Below are 6,114 nucleotides of genomic sequence, written 5' to 3'. Positions count from 1 at the left end.
TATTTCCCATCAGAAAAAAAAAAATTCATTCTGCATACAGCAGGTACTTACAAATATTTGTTCAATGAGTACATGAATAGGTTCATATCTGCCACTATCCACCACTGTCCAATTACTTCTCTAGTCTTTAAGGAATAAGGCTGTCCAGTCCTATAACCTAATCCCACAACCTCACCCCACAACTACACTGAAGGCAGAAGAAAAGCCTCATGGAACTGCTCTCCCAGTCCTAGGTTCCTCCCCTCCAACATAATTTCACATAAAAAAAGAAAAAATAGACTATTACTTTTTTAAGCTCCTACTTGGGTTTCTGCTACCAATGGCCAAATGGAGTTTCTAGTCCATCCCAACATAGTCTGCTGCTCCCATTTCGTAGGTAAGCAAACCAGTTCAGAGAGATTAAGATTCTTGCACCAAATGACACAGCTAGAAAGCATGAAGCCAGGCTTTTAAACTGTGGTCTCTCATAGCAAAATCTTGTTCTTCCTAATGTGCCCACCACTGTAGTGGCCATGAATCAATAGAGCAATTAGAATTGTTATGTCTATTGTAATATGGAGTCAGGAAAAGGATTTGGTCTCAATAGATCAAAGAGAAAAGAAATTAGAAAGAAAGCCTGTGGGGAAATGTGTATGTGGAGAGTTGCCAGAAGAGAGGCCAGCCAAAAAAGGATTTAACACAATTGCTTATCAAATGGGCAAAGGACAGGACACGGAATTCATGAGTGAGGACACATAATTAGAAGACAAATGTGGAAAACATTTAATTTCTATAGATATCAAGAAAAGGCAAATTAAAACAACAGCTTTATGCATCCTAAAATAACAAAGAATGGTGGTGCTCAGTGTTACCCATGTGGTGTGAAGGCTATACACAAATGGACCCTGGTGAAAATATAAAACACCTATTTGAAACGAATTTATCTGTAACTGTCAAGAGTCATGCAGCTGTTTATGCCCTTTATCTTAAAGAAAAATATCTGAGAGAAAGAAATTGTATTTATATAGCTAAAGATGCAAACCATAGCAACATTCAAAACAGCAATAGTTTAAAGTTGAGTAAATGCCCATAAACAGGGGATGTTTGTGTTACATGGTGGATGGAATATTATAGCATTAGCTCAGTCTATCCCCTCTGGCCTGGACCACTGCAATAGGCTTGTTCCTTGCCACCAGCGTTGGTTGTCCTCTCCAATCCAGGCTCTACTCTGCCACCAGATGGGTCTTCTGAGTATGGCACTCCCATCGCCAACCTGGTGAAGTTCCAAGTCCTGATGTAGTCCCCTGGGGCCTCTGCGTGCTTTGTTCCACCTGCCTGTCCAACTTCCTTTCTCGCACCTACCCCACCTGCAGGTTTGTGTTCCTAGAGTATTCAATACAATATAAACACATTCTCTCCTGAATAAACATCTATAATCCAGTGGCCTTGCTTACGCTGTAGCCTCTACCTGGAATATCCTTCCCTTCATTTCCACTTGGTAAAATCCCTCGCATACTTCACAACCCAGCCAAGAATGTTAGCTGGGCTTTGCTCACATGTCTTTAGAATGAACAGGGCTATATCTGTGCAGTAATTCAACTTTGCCTTCAAGACTGAGCTAATTAACTGCCTCTTTGAAAATAATTTCTTAATTTTCTACACCTTCATTGCCAGGTGAAATCAACCATGCTTTCCTTGGGACCTCAACGGATGGTTTGTCATGATTATATGGATGTTTATCATGGCATCTATTGTTCCTCATTGCAGGTATGTCTATATATGTCTCTCTCTATTAAATTCCTTGAGGACATGGCACACCTAGTCAATCAGATCAACATCTTACTCATCAGCATTTACTTAATGCTTGTTATATGCCAAGAACTGTGACATGCATTTTGCATTTAATCTCCATATCTCATTAAAATCTTACAACTTTGATAAAGTATGTTGTTTATTAGTGTCAGTTCAAAATATTAACCATGGAAACTAAGGCTCAAAGAAGTTGAGTAACTTGCCCAGTGCACAGAATGAGCACAGCCAAGACCTGAACTCTTGTCTAATGTATTCCACCCACCATAATGTCTCATTCTCTTTTTTGATATGGTGAGTGAAAGTCACTCAGTTGTGTCTGACTCATTGAAACTCATGGACTATACAGTCCATGGAATTCTCTAGGCCAGTATACTGGAGTGGGTAGCCTTTCCCTTCTCCAGGGGATCTTCCCAACCCAGGGATTGAACCCAGGTCTCCTGTATTGCAGGCGTAGCTGACACAGAATAGCCGCTCAATGATTGTTATAAAAATAAAATTACCATGGTAGCTGGGTAAATGTTTACAACAGATAAACTAAAGTTAGAATATAAAAATGGATCTACTCACTGATTACAATCCAATAAAAACTGTATGTGCATATTTGACAAAGACTTGTGAACCTGATAACAGCAAAGGTCAGTTTATTAGAGAAATAGAATTCTGGCAATTTTAAAATTGATTTTTCCCTTGCATGGTATTTTTAAATTGCTTACCAAGACTTTTGTTCATGAAAGACTAGCTTCATCACTGTTCCACCATCAGAGCTCCGGAAAACACAAAGTTATCAACTGACTAGAACATAGAAACCGGGGGTCTTAACTGGTTAGCTACTGAACATTTCTGGTGTCAACTGTACACATATCAGCAGGCTGGAAAAATGGATATATAAAAAGGGAGAAGAAACGCCAATTTCCTTTTGCTGAGCTGCCAAACATAAAAAAGACTTGCACAAAACCTTGATTTTGCCTGGAAAGTAAATAAAAGCAGAAGTTGCCAGCACCATTTCATAGAAATGAATTCCAGAGATGGATCTTTAAGTAAGTTCTCCACTTTATGCAAAGAATGTATTGAAAGGGTAGAAGAGAAAGGAGAAAAGAAAGGAAAGTGAGAGGTGAAGAAACAACATGAAATTTGACCAAGGGAAAAAAGAGGCAATTAAAACTCAAATACATCTACGTACTGGTTCTCTTAAAAATCCTTTCCCAAATTCTTGCATTTCACAATGTGGTGTTGTTTAATTTCATCCAAGGAACAGAAAAAATGAGGGTGCCAGTAACAGAAATGGGGAGTCACAAGGAGGAGAGGCTTTGGGAAGGAGCAGAATCCTGTAAAGAGAACTCAATAAATGTTTGCATGCAAGCCATTAACTGAAAGCGTCTTATTCGTCGTGTTTCAGTTTCCAATAGGACATCTTTCACGGCCTGCCAAAATAGGAACACCTCCTCTCAGGGGGCAAGACTACATTTCAGTTAATTTTCTATTTCAATAAGATAGAAACTGCAAGTCAGCAAGAAAGAGAGACAGGCTGCATCATTCCCTTGGTCTTGTATTCCCAATCACACACAGGGCCCAGAAATAACCAGGAGGGGCCTCATCACTCTGTTCTCTTTGCCTGAAAGTGACTAAAGATGAGGGTAAGCTGGGTGGTGGTGGTGGACGAAGGGCAGGTGGGGCTACCCTGGGACTGAGGACGCCCTGAGGGCTGACCACACACACTCCTTTGCAGGGAGTGTAAGAGAACAGCATAGCCATTTCTTCCAATCAGAGACTGACACTGAGCCCATCCCTCAGCAAACACCACCTCTTCTCTTTCCTCCCTCTATAAGTCAACAGGAAAAATTACATTCCCCAAATAAGAGATTCATTTCTCATCAAAATAGAACCTTCTTTTATGTAGCTGCACAGAAGCTTCCTTACTGAAGCACCAAATTCAAAAGCAGCTATAAGTAAAAAGAATTTGCTCTTATCATAAATAAAAGATTGTATATGCGAACTTATTTGCAGTAAAATCTTACTATAAAAAATATAATTTATACCCTAGCTTCTCCTGTGTATTTTATGTAATATCCTAGTAAAATATTTCCATTTTACAACATGTACCTATTAAAACCATTCCTTATAAAACTGTCGGCATAAAATAAAATACAAAAACTGGAAGGAAAAGCAGAGGAAAAGAAAATATATCAAAAAAAGAGATGATGAAAGGAACAGAAAGATGCTTGTGGAAACCCTCCCAGCAAGGCATAAATAACAGTAATAAGGAGGCAGTGGAGATGCTAATAATTAAGCAGGATCTTTTAAGATGAGAAATACTTAAATCCTCTTTGAATCCCATTCATTTCTCTGTGCTAACAAGGAATTCTCTCACACTAAAATCTGGAGACAGCACCTAAATAGTGAGATAGAATGAGTCTACAAAATAAGTCAATTAAAAAGAAAGTGTCCTGGAAGTGGCAAATATTGTCTGTGAAAATGCAGCCCAATAAGTGACTGAAGTTTACACTCAGTTCAACAGATATGCCTCCCACCCATATAGGTGGGCTTGCTGTCTGTGAGCCAGAGTCCTTAAAATCAACTAATCAGATCCGTCAATCTTCGGGTGGTTGTCAGCACTTATTTTGAAATAGTTTCAAATATTCAGAAAACTTGCAAGAATAATAAAAAGAACTAAAGATTCCTTTTTCTAGATTTTCTACAGCTGTTACATTTTTATTACTTTTTCATATATCTATCTATATATAAATTATATACATTCAAATTCCATATATAATTAAATATATACATATATTTGATCATTTGAGAGTAAGTTGCCCATTTATTATACCCATTCACTCCTGAAACGTCAGTGTATATTATTTGGGGGCACTCTTTCACAAAATAGGGGAACATAAAATCAGGAAAATAATGTTTAATATTATCTAATTTATAGATATTATTCAAATTGGTTCAATTGCCCCAAAAACAGCCCTATATGTTTAAAAAATGAGATAGCTAAATAAGGAAGAGAAATCAAAAGAAAATTTTGAGAAGAGACGAGAAAGGAAGAGAAATCAAAAGAAAATTTTAGTCCAGGGTACAACTCAGGACCACGGGACATTGCATTTAGCTGTCATATCTGTTCGGTCTCCCTTAATCTGGAAGAGAACCTCTGTCTTTGTTTTCTTCTGACTTTCACTTTTTGAAAACAAGCCAGTATTTTGTAGAGTAGCTTAGTTTTGTCTATATTTCCTCATGATTATGTTCAGATTGCACATTTTTGGCAGGAATGCCATGGAGGTGATGTGTCTTGGTATCAGGAGCATATGCTCATTTATCTCATAAATGGTGATAATAACTTTGATCATCTCACTAAAATGGCATCCATTGTAAAGTTACTATTTTTCCCTTTGTAATTTATAAGTGGAGATACTTTGAGATTAACCAAACATCCTTTTCCTCACCAAATTTTCACTCAACAGTTTCAACATCTGTTGATGACTCTTGTCTAAATTAATTATTATTGCAATGGTTCCAAATGAGAAGGGATTCATGATCTATAGAAGGGGTGACTAGCAGCATCTCTGGGCAGTCAGATGGTTTAAGTTGTAACTTAGGAAAGAAAACAGTACCTATTCTTACTACAATCTCCCAGGTGGTTCAAGTGGTAAAGAACCTGCCTGCCAATGCATGAGACTTAAGAGACATGGGTTCGAGCACAGCAACCCACTTCAGTACTCTTGCCTGGAGAATTCCATGGACAGAGGACCCTGGTGGGCTACAGTCCATAGTGTCACACGGAGTCGGACCCGACTGAAGCAACTTAGCACGCACCCATAGAAAGTAAAGATTACAAAACTTTCCAAGTTGGTGGTGCTATGGACAGCATAGCATCCGTTTTCTGTGCATCAATAATTCACAACAGAAGGCTGAGATTGTTATTGCTATCAAACAGCTCACAGGTTTACAAAAGTTGAAAAATACTGTACTAGATGCTCTTCTTTCAAGAGAAATTAACCTCCAATTTAGAAAACGGAATGGCTGTTTTCCTCCTAAGTAATTTTTTTTTGTTTTTATGCAAAGACATTTTGAATTATGTAACCAACCAAGTTTTTCCTTTTGACAATACCTTCTAGAAAACTTAGAACTTAAATAGTGTGTAGTTCATGTGATTAGCCTTTTAAGTTTGCATTTTGGAAACTTACTGTTTCCAACTTGTTTTGCTTTCTTCTTTTGCTCCAGTTTGTTATCTATGCATCTCATTTGATTAGCTATTTTTTGTAACCAAATTGAAACTCTGTGGACTGAAATAGGTATACAAACTAATTAATAAAATTGTCTATACTT

Source organism: Bos javanicus, chromosome 11 (genome assembly GCF_032452875.1).
Source record: "Bos javanicus breed banteng chromosome 11, ARS-OSU_banteng_1.0, whole genome shotgun sequence".
NCBI lineage: Eukaryota > Metazoa > Chordata > Mammalia > Artiodactyla > Bovidae > Bos > Bos javanicus.
This window is presented reverse-complemented; position numbering follows the sequence as displayed.